Source organism: Falco rusticolus, chromosome 5, assembly GCF_015220075.1.
Source record: "Falco rusticolus isolate bFalRus1 chromosome 5, bFalRus1.pri, whole genome shotgun sequence".
Lineage (NCBI taxonomy): Eukaryota > Metazoa > Chordata > Aves > Falconiformes > Falconidae > Falco > Falco rusticolus.
The window spans coordinates 50738036-50753942 of NC_051191.1; the positions used below are offsets into that span (position 1 = coordinate 50738036).

Genomic DNA, 15907 nt, shown 5'->3' on the forward strand with positions numbered 1-15907 from the left:
GCCATTTGAAAAAATAATTTAAGAATGATTTCCAGGTACAATTCTGAGTCACTTTTTTCAGTAGTTTATACACATCAAAGAAGCAATCAGCAATTACTTTGATCTGTAGCTAGTGAGAAATTAAGAAACTGCATTCATTATCTTCTTTTGCTTTGTTTATTAATATGGAAAAGGAAACTGGGAAAAATAGGAAAAAAAAAAAAAAGCAGACTTAAACTGAAGAACAATTCCTGAGATGACAGAAAAAGGTGATTTCAGTGGACCTGTGGCAGTTTACACAAATGAAAGATCTTTCTCTCAGCCTTCTCAAAAATAAAGTGAGACAGTATAATTGTGGGGAATTCACTCTTTGGTCAGCTTGAGTTGTGTTCTTCTTCTTTTATCACAAGAAGAAATTAATCAGTAAGAAGTCACTTACTTCTTAGACATGTCCCAGGAGCTATAATTGTTATCCTGGGTGGGTATTATTCTCATATTTTGGAAGCCATGTAATATGTAAGTGTTAGACATCAGTCCTAAGTTATTTTAATTATTTTTCTGTGACTGGATTTAGGCTGCTGCACCTTTATTTTTTTCCCCTAGCTTCTTTTTCTTCTTTTTTTTTTTTTTCTCATATGCACATGCATAGTCTTATGATAAACTGCTGGGGATGAGGCTATTACTAGTTGACACTGTAAGAATCTGTTCCTCTCTCAAATTCTTAGCTCTAGGATGATTCTCATAGCTTTGATTGCCAAAAGCCTGATGATGCATCTAATTTAGGCAAGAGTTCTGCATTTCCAAATTATGCTGATTTTTTCTCTCCTGCTGGCAGTTTGACATGTTCTCTTTTGTATTATTATCATTATTATTATGATGATAATTATTATCATCATTATCAATATTATTATCATTATCATCATCATATATATCTTAAAAGCTCTCTTTTTATAATCATGTTAAAGTTCCCATGGTCTAAACAAATATGCTATTGACCATAGTTTATGTCTACAATAGTAAAATAATTTATCATTTCAGCAGTTTTCTTTGATATTTGTAAGGTTTCCTATCCTGTCTACTCATTATTCATTTTGTTCTGAAGACCAAAGGGTACCTTCAGTATGCGAATGAATCACAGAAGCAATCTATCTGTCTACTCAAATTTTGTATTTAGCAGGTAATATCATTAAGGATTTTATGGCAAAGGACAGGCTGAATCATTTCTGTGAGTACTGCATCCCTATGCTGAGTTCATGCCAACACAGGAAAGTTATAAAGCTGTAATTTTTGGTGATACTATCATTTCCCATTTCAGCATAGGAAAAAAAAAATGTTATTTCATTTTACCAGCATAATTATAGTGGTATTAATGAGTAGGAAACAATAACAGGTACAATTTTCCCAGATTAAGAGGTTAACAGTTTGTCAAAGATTCTGGGCCCTTTCCACAGCTATAGAGAGACCCCTTGGCTCCTGAACCAAATCCTAATGTCCTTCCCTTCCCTTCCCTTCCCTTCCCTTCCCCGCCCCGCCCCGCCCCGCCCCGCCCCGCCCTGCCCTGCTCTGCCCTGCCCTGCCCTTCCTTCCCCTCCCCTGTGTTATTTTCCACTTTGCAGTTATTACAGCATTTATCTCTAAAGTTGGTAGAACAGCTTCTAGAACACAAAGAAATATGCTCTCATATTCATAATGTGCCACTTATTGTAGCACTCTCCTCTTTCTATAGCTGTTAAATAATGCTTTGAGATTTAGGGTCATCTGACTTACTTTTGATGAAAACATTGCTGATTTGTTGGAGGTTCACAGTCAGATTTTCAGCTGGCCTTATTCATTTAAATAAGGCATCTAATTTAAAAGACTATTTTTCCTAAGATTTTACTGTAGTCATTGGAAAGAGATAGCACATGTCAGACTGTGATTTACCTTCCTTCTGCCTTCTCCTTCCTACTGCTTGTTTCTTCCTGATGTGACTTTTGAACTACTTTTGAGGATGTGATATGAGGATGTAGTTTTACTTGAACATTGGTAATACTGAGTATTATTAGATTGTAAAATATAGATGACCATGTTATTTGTGTTTCAATTGTATTATAGATAATAATGTAACTTTCTCACTGGGCTAAACTGTTAGTAATTACCCCAATCACTCCTAATAAAGTTGATGAGATTTGAAAAGCATATTTTTATTTCTTGTCTTTCAGTTTCTGTCTTGGACCTGCGAATGGTAAGGCATTTGGCTAGGAGAGTTTTCATGTGTCTTATGAACTGTTGTGAGATGACTTTGCAATGAAGCTTTCAGTTCCTGCATCTGGTGGCACAAATGAAATGTTGTAAGTGCTTTTATTGATTTTCTTAATTTTCATATTTAATTTTTATATTTAATGTTAGGTAACATAATCATAGTTTTAGCTCTCTGCTAATGTCAGAGACTACAGCCTGAGACTTTCAGATTAAACACTTGGGAAAGAAAAATCCACTAGAAGGGCAGTGCAGCACTGGAACAGGCTACCCAGAAAGGTTGTGGAATGCCCTGGGTGATTTTCAAACCTTGGCTAAACAAAGCCACAGCTGGGCATAGCATGGACCTACATGAACACCACAGACATCCCTCCTAACCAGCGCTTCTATCACACCATGATAATGCTGTGGCTCAGTGAAACAGAACAGGTGAAAACAGTCACTGCCTTCACAAGGGCTGCTTATCAGGATAAGCATCCTGGACAATTACAACCTTTAGACTTCTTGATTTCCAGGAACTGCTCCATATCATGCTAACATACTGTGCTAAAAATAGATGATGAGAAAGCTGATCAGTCCTTATACATAGGTGATAGAGAGAGGTATAACACAAACCTCAGTCTCTATTTTCATGTGTTAGTTTGGTCTGATACGGAGTTGCACCATTGCTTGCTCTGGGCTGTCTACAAATCACATAGCTGAGTCCCTGTGACCTGAGTCAAACACACAGCTTAGGCAGGACAAATGAGGAACTTAGTCTAAGGATTGTCCACGCAGCCTCTGAATCTCATATATCACTATATTGCCATCAAAGTGTGATTCATGGTCAGCCTTCTATAACTGGCATGTGCTAATGGACTTATTATGAATATACCTGTATTTTTTTCTATGTAAATTCATTGTTTCCTCTTTGCCATGGGCAAATGTGTTATTCCTGCTATACCTCAGCATTACTGACAGAGTAACTACAGAGCACAGCACAATACTTCTGTTCTTATATTTTCACATATTGCTAATGCAAGCAGACTTACCAACAAAACTATTCAAAATGTATGGTCTCCTCAAGTGTATTTACCCTAGTAAATGCTCCTTGATGCATTATTGAGATTCATCAGTGAACATAGGAAAAGAATAATTTCCTTTTTATATTCTTTCTAATGCTGATAAATCAAAAATGGTGATAGGTTAAACCTGAAATAATAGTCACATCCTACAGGAAACTGCAGGAAAGGAAATGTATGTTACATTATGGAATTACTGTATAAAATGAAGTCCTTAGGTAGAGATTAAAAAAACTCCTACAAATAGCATTCATCAGATTTTTCTCTTAATGGGAATGCTGTCATACCTGTATGCTAATGCTATTTCTGCTGTTTAGATAAAACACTGTGTGCAGGGATCAGAGGTTTAGGTAACAGTGAGCAAACTCAATACTTTGCTGTGACATCTCTATTGTAGTTTGCATTTTACCTCCTTTTTGATACAGATAAATTCTATTACGTGCCCTACCTGCTTAAATGAAAGATACATTTTTCTTCAAGTTTGGGAAGATCAGTGAGGGCCATAAAATATTAAAAATGAAAGCCTGGGAAAATACATGTGTCTGTGACTATAGGTATATCTCATTGCAGAGCTTTCTCAGTCTAACCCATTTCTTTTGTGTGATTTCCATCACAAATTATATACTGTAAAATAATTAGGTCTGTTCAGATTGAAATACATGTGTTTTTTCAGACCAGATAAAGGGCCAGAATTTTTTACTTAATGATCCAAGTTTATTAATACCTTTATAATTTTTGCAGCACAGTTTTGTTTTTCAAAAGCAGAGCGGTTTGCCAATATTGCCTTTTCTTCCTCCTGCTATCACACTACTCTGCAGAATGCTGTTCCTTACATGGAGCTAGAAGAATGGAGAAACAAAACCATAGTTTCATTTGTAATCTTGTGCCACAACAGGGAAAAGAGACTTAACCAGCTAGTTGCCATGGTGGTTACAATGTGTGCGACAGGAGAAAATGTTAAAAGACTTCTAGTTGTTGACTAGTCCCTGTTATTTGGGGATTGAGGGGGAATGGGAAGTGATCATGCCCTCTTCCTTTCCAAATTTGTAGGTTTTTTTAATCCCATGGGTTTGGCACTCCTTATATTAAACTAAATTGTATCAAAACTTCTGTCCCAAAGGCTGGAGAACTGAGTGAACCTTTTCTTCGGTTGAGTGATATTTCTTTTAACTTCCTTGTTGCACTACCTCATACTTCTTGATTTATGTCTTCATTATTTAGCTGCTGTTAACGTGGGTTAGTTAAATAGAAGCAACTCTTAGGCTAAAGAGGCAGACTTTGTTTTCAAATTAATGTTAACCTCTGCAGGGTAAATTTTAATGAATTATCCAGCTAGCAACATGCATGAGAATGGGTATCATGACTCTGCAATTAAGAATAAAAGGAATTGCGTAAGAACAGGTGATGCTAAAAGTCCATGAAGGACAATAAGCTGTCTCTATTAGTAGTCTGTGACAATGTGGATTTTTGCATCCTTGATAAATTAATTGTATAGCCCTAGGAATATTGTGCATTTTTCCCTGCTATTTGAATCATGCTGCTTGCCACACATTTGTTATTTCCATGATATTTGTTTATACTGTGATGGGATTTTCAACCTGCTTAAAATAAAATTCAGAGAAAATGGCTTTGCTTGTCCAGACCCCTTAAAAATTACACTAAGTCTCTAAAGACAGGAGTCATCTCACTTAACTTTAATCTTGCAAAAATGGATAAGTGTACACAGTTTGCCTATTCAGAGTACCTTTCTTAAACAGTTATCTTAGCATGGATTTAATTATTTTATGAGTACCTATGTAAGTAGCTTAGATTACATGACTAATGCTTAGGTAACTAAACCATAGGATGAACTCTTTCCTAACAGTTGAAACCATTGCTGTTTCTGTTAGCATTACTGTCAGCCAGCTTCAGGATACTGCCTTCATGGCTCAAAGCGTGGGAGGTAGTGACGCAAGAGTTAATTCTTGTTTTCATACCTTGTCCAGACCTGATACTACATTGATATTAACTCCAGTCCATCTTCCTAATTATCCTATAAAAAATATTTCCTGTCAAAACTCCATGTTAAGTTTATACTTCCACCAGCAATGGAGACTTGAATCTCATGATATTCCAGTCCCAGGCTCCCTCAAATTAATTATCCAATATTGTCTCACTTCTGTCCATTTCTATAGCTCCTTGGAAATGAGCAATTTGACAATCCTTCAGTCCCTGAGGGATGCCCAGGAAGTTTCACAGTTGATGCAGTTTCTGGGCTCTGCACACATTTTTCTTTCTGTCAGCAGCTTCCCACATGTGCTGATGCTGGTTCACTGGGAGCATTTCTGAGTCAGAGGGCACGAGGAGTTTCTGGTGGGACATAAGCAGGACAGTCCAGTGCTTTACTGAAAATCCTATTCTTGTGGAACATTTTTAACATTTTACTTCCCATTCTGATGAGAACACTTTTCTCAAAATGTTGGAAAAGAAACCTAAGTTTCAAGGAGGTTTGATACTTTGTAAAAGACACCATAAGATTCCTCTTGAGGTGACCAAAAATCCTATTGCACAGCACAGTTCTGTCCTGTGCCCAGCGTGCTTCACAGATCAGAACTAAGGTGGCAGTGGCGGATGAGAACACTAGCCCATGGTGTCTAATTGGTCTCATCCCTACCAATCTCTCTTTTTTTTACCTCATTTTTAATCTATTAAAAATTAGGAGCTTTTTTTTACTCCAGAGTAAAATGAAATACCAAGTTATATGTTTCACAAACGTAAGAAAAATCAAGCAGTTTACTATGCCATGTTGGCTTTTTGCATAGTATTAAATGAAATCACACATTGCTCAGACTTCCTAATTACCATATGCTGCGTGGAGGAAGTCTTTCAGTAATTAACCTTTCAATTAATCAAAGTATATTTTCTGTTTGTCTCCATCTTCAACCTATTTTACACTTTTCCTTCATTTTTTATCTTCTGCTTTGTGCTCTAGATCTTGCCTTTGAAATAATAAGACCAAGTCCTTGATTCACAGCTATCAAAATTTTGAGCTACACTGTAAGATGACATACAGAGCAGGGTAAATCTTATTTTAATTCTAATAATTCTGAATTAAAATATCACTTTTAGTATAATAGAAGAATAACTCTCATGACCCATTTTTCTTGGCTAAAATCATAAAGATGATCTACTTTTCATTCAATCTCAAAGGCTATTCATTTTAGAAATGTAGAAATCTTTTTGTAAAGAGGGACATAATTATTCCTTATATATACAATAGAACTTCATCAAACTGAAAACTGAGCCCACCTATCACCTGCAGATTTTCTCTTCATTTGCCACAGTGTTCCCACTTCTTGATCTGCATTTTGTAGATAGTGGGGTTTTGTCATTGTATTCTATCAAAATACGGAGCTATTTATAAACAAAGTACAGTACAAGTAGGAGGCTTACAAGCCAATATGTGCAAATATGAAAGTATTGATGACTTTATTAAGTTTTCTAAGCATGCCGAATAGATAGGTCAGGTGAAAAACCTCAGAAATAATTGCCTATTTCATAATGTAATAAAAAAGTGGAAACTGTTCAATAGATGTAGTTTTCTGGAGCAAAAAACAGTCTAGATTTTTTTTTTGTCTTGCATCCACTTAAGCAGACATGATAATGTATTTCAACTCGACTACATGGCAGAGACTAAATGTTAAACAGTCAGCCTAAATGGTCTGCTAGTTGACCTGATGTTTTATTAATATTTCTGCTGAATTAATTAATCGCTACCTTGTGTATATATCTTTGCATATTTTTTCTTACACTCATACATACACTTAGAAAAGCCTACAAATGAGCTTCTAAAGAGAGCATCCCATTGGGAAACAACATTGACCTACTTCTGAGGGTCACAGTATTTTGGGAACAAAGTTACCCGTTTGGTTACACTTTTAGAATTACAAAAGAAATAATGAATTTACTTGCAGCAATGATAGGTTGAAAATGTAATGCTGAAAAAGCACAGAACAGGAAGATTCTAACAAGAAAAAAAGCCTCATCTTGCAATATTTACAAAAAAATTTCTCAAACCTATTTTTTCCAATCCTATTTCCAAATTCTATTTTCTAACTTTAACATTGTCTTCAGGACTGATAGGAATTATATGAAGATTACTGTAAGTGTTCATACAAATCCACTTTTTATATATATTTACTTCAGTTAGACTTACACTTTCCCACATTGTTTCATATGAATATTCTTTTGACTAAATTTAACAGAACCAGCAGTATGCAAAATATGAATTTTAGAATTCAAAGTTCAGCAAGAAATGTTTAGGTACCTATCAACTAAACAAAGAAACATTTTATGACATCTGAGAATTTATAACAAACATAATAAAAATGGTAAGTATTCCCAGGGAACAATTTTAATTGAGTCAAAGGCTGGAAATAAAAATCTTTACAAATATTTTAGAATACCTGGATTCATAATGTATTTTGTCTCTTCTACAAAAAAAAAAATAATATCTAAAACCAGGTTAAATGTATTAGATAAGGTATTCATTGCAAACTATTTTCACAGCAATAGTTAGGAAGGAATTAATTTTTTGGTTCTACACCTGCTTAAAATTTGAACTGTTCTGACATGAATCAACCTCTTTCTTCCAATTAGTTTACACCTTTCCTTTGGATATTTATATTCAGCAGTATAAAATGTTAAAATATAAGCTGATAATAAGCAAAACCATAGGTGTCCCATATTTTAATTTCACAGACTGCTGTTGTGTGTTTACTTAGCAGAGAATTGTGAATTCAACTGGTGTTATATCCAAGTACAGCTGAATAGCTTGTTGCTGCCCCAATTAAAACACGTCAGCAAATACTTCATGAATGTGAATTTTAACCATACTGGTTTTGGTGGAATATTGCAGGATAAATGGCTTTTTTTCATAATTTTTTGAAAAAAATAGCAACAGTAGCTAACATAGTTTTAGTATAGTAGGCTATCTGGAAAAGTATTATCATAGACTTACAGAATCATAGAATGGTTTGGGTTGGAAAGGACCTTAAAGATCATCTAGTTCCACCCCCCTGCCATATAGCATATAGCTATTTTCTGACTGCTTTTCTGGATTAGGAAAAGATCTTTCACAAATCAACATTATGATTGTATTCAAATTAATGAGAATATCACTGCTAACAGACAGCAAAAGGGCTGTAGTGCTGCCTGTTTAAAAAAAGCTTGTAATAACATCCCTGAAAATGTATTTACATCAGTAATGCACTGATCTCCAAACAATAGCTATGAAATCATGAGAATCAAAGGAACAGATGCAAAGAGATTATTTTTTTATGTCAACAGAGGCAATGATTTCATCTATTAATTTCATTATGCCACACAATAAACAAGTAAAGAATAATGCAATAAAGATGATGGAAAATTTATGTGCAACAATGATATATAATGCAATCAAGTATGATTTTGCTGATACAGAATAAATATTAAAAAAAAAGAAAGAACAGAAAAATTTGAAAGTAAAGAATATTTTAAAACCACTAAAGAGGAATTAGTATCATAAAGAAACTTACTTAAGTGAACTACTAAAGCTTTAAACAGATCTTTAACATCTGCAGAAGGGAACATCTGCCTGAGCAGACATACAGGGCCAGAGGAATGTAATCACTGTGATAAAATCTATTATCCTAATAATACAAAATATATTACTCTACACAATTTAATAAGACAATATTGTATGGTTTGATCTTAATTCACAAAGCCTAAAAAATACATTTACAGGTGACTTGGCAATCAAGTTGTTTCTTTATAAGATTCGCTTGTGGAAAACTATAGTCCTCTCTATATTGCACCTTTGGTATGACCTGATAATCTCCCTTCTTAGCTTAACTAATGTTAAGTTGACACAGGTTGCCTCTAACTGTCATTCATTACTAAGCTACTACTCAACTTTTTATTTTATTCTATTCTGTTTCTAATAGTTGATACATCCTGTTTCATAACTCCCTAATTGAAATTAGTGGTAGGTTTGCATTAATGCAGAAAGTTTCTTCATAGTTTGCATGTTAATGAAGACTTTTCAAATGCCGTGTCTGAACAAGTTTGAGAGAGGTTTTCTGGTTATCCTTCCTAGCTGCCCACATACAGCAGACATTGTTTTGGAAGGAAAGTAACTTTGATCTTTTTCTGCGAGCAGTTGAGCATATCTTATGTGTAAGAAGGGCCTACATGAAAGTTGAGGTGGTGGAGGGAGAGGCAGACACAGATAGCAGGGACCCCACAGCACTAATGAAGAGCAAATGTGTTCACTGGTCTTGGAGGTGATTAGGGAGATTTTTTTCCTGGCAAACCAAAGTGATTGTATAGTCTGTTGCAAGCAGGAAACTACTAAATGTTGCTAAGAAATTTCACAGACACAGAAGGTCTGGGAGTTTGTTATCTGAGTCTTTTATTTCTATTCTGTCTTGTTTTGACCTGCTTCTTGTCTAAAAATGTAACTGGTTTCAATTTCTGTTCTGATAAATCTAGCTGTAGGTGTTCAGAAACACCTTGGATGCTCTGGTATGAGCAGGTCTTGCAGTTTCATCCAAGCAGGTTATGAAGAAGGTGGGTGCTATCCTAGATAGCTGTACTACTCTCATTGTAAACACTTGCTGAAGATAGCAGTGAGGGGTGCTTTTTTAATTTAGCATAAGGAATATCACTACACTAATTCTTTCAAAACACCTTCAAACATGAGCTTGGAAACTTAAATTTGTCATTTTATTAGTCACCAAAAGTCATGGTCATAATGGTGATAGTGAAATTATGATACATTACCTACCTTTTGCTAATTAATGTACTCTACATGTGGTAATTACTTATCTACTAACCCTAGAGAACATAAGTAAAACATTAGTCTTACTACAGTTACTGGCTCTCAAACTAGTTGATTAGCATGAGTTAAATACAGATTACAAACCATATATAGTTAAAGTTTACTATTTGTTTCAGTCGCTTAGACTCACTTTCATGTTCAGTAGCATGGCTTTTTGATTGTGAGCAGATTCAGCAAAAGACATTTTTATGGTTTCCTTACTTTTGCTTAGACCTTCATATTTGCAACAACATTTAGAGTACCTCCTTCTCCTTCATTGTACTCCAGTTCTTAAAACCTCATTTTGCAGGTTAAAGTTTATGTTAGTCAACCATTAGTATCCAGGAAAGGTGCTATTAGATGGAAAGTAATTTTTCTAAGAAATGTTGAATATGTGTTATATTTAATGAATATGGAAGATATTCTTCCATATAGATTTTGTGGATAGAAAAAAATGAAATACATTTCTCATATCTAGTCCTTTTAAGTACTATATGATCCCTCTAATATCTTATACAGCTCTATATGTTTGTCCTAGTTTCAGCTGGAATAGACTTAATTTTCTTCCTAGTAGCTAGTACAGTGCTGTGGTTTTGATATAGTATGAGAAAAATGTTGATAACACACTGATGTAGTTGTTGCTAAGTAGCGCTTACTCTAAATCAGGGCATTTCCAAGTTTCCCATGCTCTGCCAGTGAGCAGGTGCACAGGAAGCCAGCTGGGAGCAGACCCAGAACAGCTGACCCAAACTAATCCAAGGGATATTCCATACCATAGAATATCATGCTCAATATATAAACTGGGGGGAGTTGGCCAGGAAGGGCCAATCGCTGCCTGGGGACTGGCTGAGCATTAGTCAGTGGGTGATGAGCAATTGTATTGTCCATCATTTGTTTTTTTCCTTGGGTTTTATTTGTCTCTCTCTGCCTCCTCTTCATTACAATTATTAATGTTGTTGTTATATTACTATGATTTCATTTCTATTATTAAACTGTTCTTAACCCACATGTTTTACAGTTCTCCCCATCCCACTGGGGCAGGGCCAGGGAGGGGAAGGGAGCGAACAGCTCTGTGGTACTTAGTTGCTGTCTGGGATTAAACCACGACAATGGTCCATGATACCTCCACAGTTATATACAACTCTATAGTTTTAGATATGATCATCCTGAGTAGAATATGTAAAATTTATTAGACATAATTGTATGTGTATACAAGTATGCATTACGTTTATCCTATGAGCATTGTCTTTGAATCATTTTTCCTTTGGTTTGCATAGCTCCTTTGCTGAAAGTTCCTTTAAACAGTCACAGCTAGACAATCTGGGTTTATGGGGGGGGGGGGGGGCGGTCTGTTTGAAAATCACAGATTCTAAGAAGCAATATTTTCCTTCCTGACATACTAGCTAAAACATGCTGAGATATATTTATATCCATAACCAATTACACATTCATTCTACTGCTTAACTAGGCAATAGAAATGCACAACAGCATTTAAAGAATAACTTATCATGCTGAATTCAATCATATATTAGCAAGGAGTCTTGCTATTGTGCTTGTTGATACATGTTCTGTACTTGGACTCTCTCCCACTAGGAAACAAAAATTGAGAGTGTGGAAACAGGCGTTGGATCAAAACAAAATGGAAGGATCTAACTGTTTAAAAATTTACATATTTGTACTTCTTTATAAGTCATTGCACACTGTAACCCAATATAGAAACACAAACTACATTTTCATGCAGTTTAACAGAAACAAGAAGCAATAAAAAAGCACTATGTACTACTGAGCTACAGAACCTGAAATATTCATGGGGAAAAAAAAAACCAAACCACAAATACTAAAATGCAGATAATGTATAGCCTTCGGTTTATTTCTAATCAGCTTTGTTTCTGTAGATATGCTAATGAAAAGTAACTAGGCTGTTTACTGCACACAAACTTGCTAGATTGTACTGCCTTTAGATAACAAACTGACTATTCAAGTAGCACTTTGGAATAATGTATTAACATAGTCAAAAGGAATCCCAGGAAGATGTTATTTCACCTATTGATGTTACAAGGTTATATCATATTGGTGTTACAGGGTTTGCACAATCAGAGGTCAAAAGGACATTGAAAGCCTAGGCTGATATCTAACTGCAGTCTAGAAAGTGACACAGGAAACAGTGTGGGAATCTCAATGGTCTTTGGAGTTCAAACATTCAACAGTGTAAAAATAGTGGAAAAATCTAAAGTAACCTAAACCCAAATTTAAAAAAAGCTACACAAATGCTGAGCAACAATTAGGTACTATGTCATACTGAGAGCTGATGGTACATAAAACTATAGCTGTGTTCTGGCTTTTGTTTTCATGCTCTAGAAGTCACCAGGAAGAGCAGGAAGCAATTGCAGCATTTTCCTTGTCATCTCATAGCTCTTCTTGAAATGTCTCTCTACGAAATTTCATGGTAAAAAAATTTTAAAAAAAAACCAACCACAAACATACAGAAATTTTGTCAGTGAAGATTTCTAAGAAAGTTCTAGTACATAACACAAGCCCCTCTCACTATCATATCTACTTTAATCAAATAGTGACAACTAACAAAGCCAGAATTTTGTGGCTTTTCCCCACTTGCTTATTCTCTACATTAAAGATTAATATAAAATTAACAACTGTAAACATTGAATGGAAGAAGCCCAATTATCTGCCGGATTTTCCAGTTGCAGGCAATTCAGCCATTTCCCTCTAATTTACTGCAGTTATACGTGTGAATCACATATTTCTAATACACAGATCTGTGAGTCACAGCGTGCTTGCTTGGCTGCATTTGCAGATATGGTTAGTCCCACTTCCCTCATCCACACACACAAGAGCTACACATAAAATTTGATTGTTAATTGTTTACGGTTCAAAAATACCAACCATCAACAATGCTGTGAGTATTTTCTTTCCCAAGGAGATTGTGTCTGTGTTTGATGGTGTGTCCATGGCCTCTAGAGATCCAATTAAAAAGTGTATTCTCACACAGCTTGCTTCTAAGTAAGCTTTCAGCCATGCATTAGTAGTGCTTCCTCTGAAATTCTACAGACATCATGGCTTAGACCACCACCTCTTACCACGCTGAGTCGCGACCAACCCAAGCACAGCTTTTGGAAGCCTGATCCTATTGTGTGCCAACATGTGCATTACCTCCTGCAATTATTGAGTGACTAGTTTGTGCACTGGAATACTGACACATTTCTGCTTAGCTGGGTTTTGCTCACGTATGGATTTTAACTTTTATTTGTTGTTGTTTGTAGCTTTTTTGTGGTTGTTGGTTTTGAGGGTTTTTTGTGGTTTGGGGTTTTTTCCCACACTGCTTTTTGCCACAGTTAGATTTTCAGGTAGGTTTTTGATACTAGAAAAGTTTTGAGAACATTTTAGGGAATACAATCGACTATACTGTCTTCTAATAGAATTTTGGGTGATAGTAGCAGCAGCAGACTGGTGTTTATTCCAGCTGCCTTTAACTAACTAAAAGTTAGGGACAAGGCTTAACTAGTTACATAGGTTATTTCTATATTCAGTAAATAAAGGGGAAGATGCTTCAAAGGAGCATTCATTTCCCTTTTACAACTGTTATCAAGGTGATTTAAATGAGTCACCTTTGGGAACTGTTAGTCAGTATGCATAGAGAGCCTAAATCAGCTAGTTTAGCTAAAACAACTAAAGTAAAGTGACATAAACCTAAAAATTCATTATTCTATACAGAGAGAAGATAATATGTCCTGGAAGAGAAAGTGACAAGTTTAAACTAACATAACACGTCAAAGGACGAGGATTCATCTCATTCTAAATGCAGGGTGTGCTCTGAACTGTGCTTTCTGATAAAGAAGCAAGTTATGTTGGCCAGTAGTAATGGAAGGTTTAAAACCCTCTTAATACCACATTTTTACCTGCCTGAACACCACTACACCTCTACAAGGAAAAGAAATTAAACAGCTGCATTGGTTTAATTATTCCTTTTCCGAGTGACAAATACACAGAGGATGATACAGAATTACTGTCACAGAATCATTTTGCAGTTTTCAAAAGAATTAGAGTTCATCAGAACATGGCTCATGTTTCTATTGCAGAAAGAGTGCTGATGTCCCTGGCACATTCACTGAATCTTTCCTGATTTAGGAGCTAAAGACACTTATCAGGAGAATTTGTCAGCAATTTGAAATCCTAGCAGCAAACAATTCAAACTCTTGTGTTTTAGTGATGAGAATGGTAAGTTCAGCATCCAGAATTACATTAGAAGAACCTTTGGAAAAACCCTTCTAAAATTGTACTAATTTTTGTATGTATCTTTTCTCCCAGAATAACATAAGAAAAAGAGCACAGATTTCCCATATTTTTCTAGGCTGTTACTCTTAGCACCATAAGGAATTGTTGGTGGATTGGTAACTGTAATGTAGACATAGCTTATAGGTTTTTAGCTTAATACCTAAATTATTTTTTTAAAAACCCAAACAAACAAAAAAACCCCCCATAATTCTTTCTGAAATACTTTATGACCTTAATATTATTATTCTCTGCCGCTTGCAATTAATATACAGTAGTTTCCATAAAATGCCTTACTGATGTAGCAAAAAAATTTGGTTTACATTCTACACATGAAATGGATGTTAACTGTTATGAAACTGTGATCCTAAATGAGATATATGGAAGTCAACTGAAGTCTCAGTGGCTGTCAAGTAAATCCCAGAACCCACAGCTGGAAAAATAATAGAATACAAACCATGGAAAAATTCCCTTCCTGGAAAATATATTTCAAGTAAAATGACAACTTGTCATTGCTGCTGGAAACCTTTTGGTTCACATCCTCAACAGTTTTCTTATTGCTGACTACCAGATTTTGTATGATACTTAAGATGTATGATTAAAATTTAAATCAAAAACTGAAACCTACTGCACAGGTGTGGGGTGTTTTCATTATATCACACTTCAAAAAATAGTCGTAATGTTCTGTGCCACTTTTTTTGACAATCTGGAGGTCTGAAAATGACATCTGTCTACTCTGACATATATCCACAGCAAGGTAACTAGTACAGTACCTAAAATTTATCAGTTTCTTAGTGTAATAATATTATTTTTTTGCAAATGCTCTATTCACTGACATCATAACCTTTCATTTGAAAAAGATTACCATAAAAGCATTGTTCAGCTCTCTCCCCACTCTGGCTGCATTAGACAAAGCATTGCCAGCAGGTCAAGGGTGGTGATCCTTCCCTACTCAGCATGGGTGAGGCCACACATAGAGTGCTGTATTCGGTTCTGTCCTCCCTGGTACAAGAGACGTGGACATATTGGAGAGAGTCCAGTGAAGGCCACAAGGATCATGAAGGGCCTGAAGCATCTCTCATATGAGGAAAGGCTGAGAGAGATGCGGCTGTTCAGCTTGGAGAAGAGAAGGCTCAAGGGGAATCTTATCAGTATACATAAGATTATACCTGAAGGGAGGGTGCAAAGAAGACAGAGCCAAGCTCTTTTCAGCGGTGCTCAGTGACAGGAGCAGACAGAGGCAATGGGCACAAACTGAAACACGGGAGGTTCCATCTGAACATCAGGCAACACTTTTTTTCTGTGAGGGTGACAGAGCACTGGCACAGGCTGCCCAGAGCTGTTGTGGATCTCCTTCCTTGGATATACTCAAAAGCCATTTGGAACAAACTGTTAGGTTTACATGGCAGGGGGCGAGGGGGCTGTGCTGCAGGGGCAGCTTCTGTAAGAAGACACCAGGAGCTGCCCCAGTGTCAGACGGAGGCAGTTCCAGCCAGCTCCAAGA

The 15907-nt window shown here is 35.9% G+C and overlaps 1 long non-coding RNA gene across 1 annotated transcript in view; it reads left to right on the forward strand.

Annotated features, from left to right (window-relative positions):
• Positions 1-15907, forward strand: part of LOC119149255 — a 185796-nt gene that overhangs the window by 110051 nt on the left and 59838 nt on the right. The window contains exon 2 of the long non-coding RNA XR_005104630.1: positions 2181-2309. This is a non-coding gene — a long non-coding RNA (uncharacterized LOC119149255). The remainder of the gene's footprint in view (positions 1-2180; positions 2310-15907) is intronic.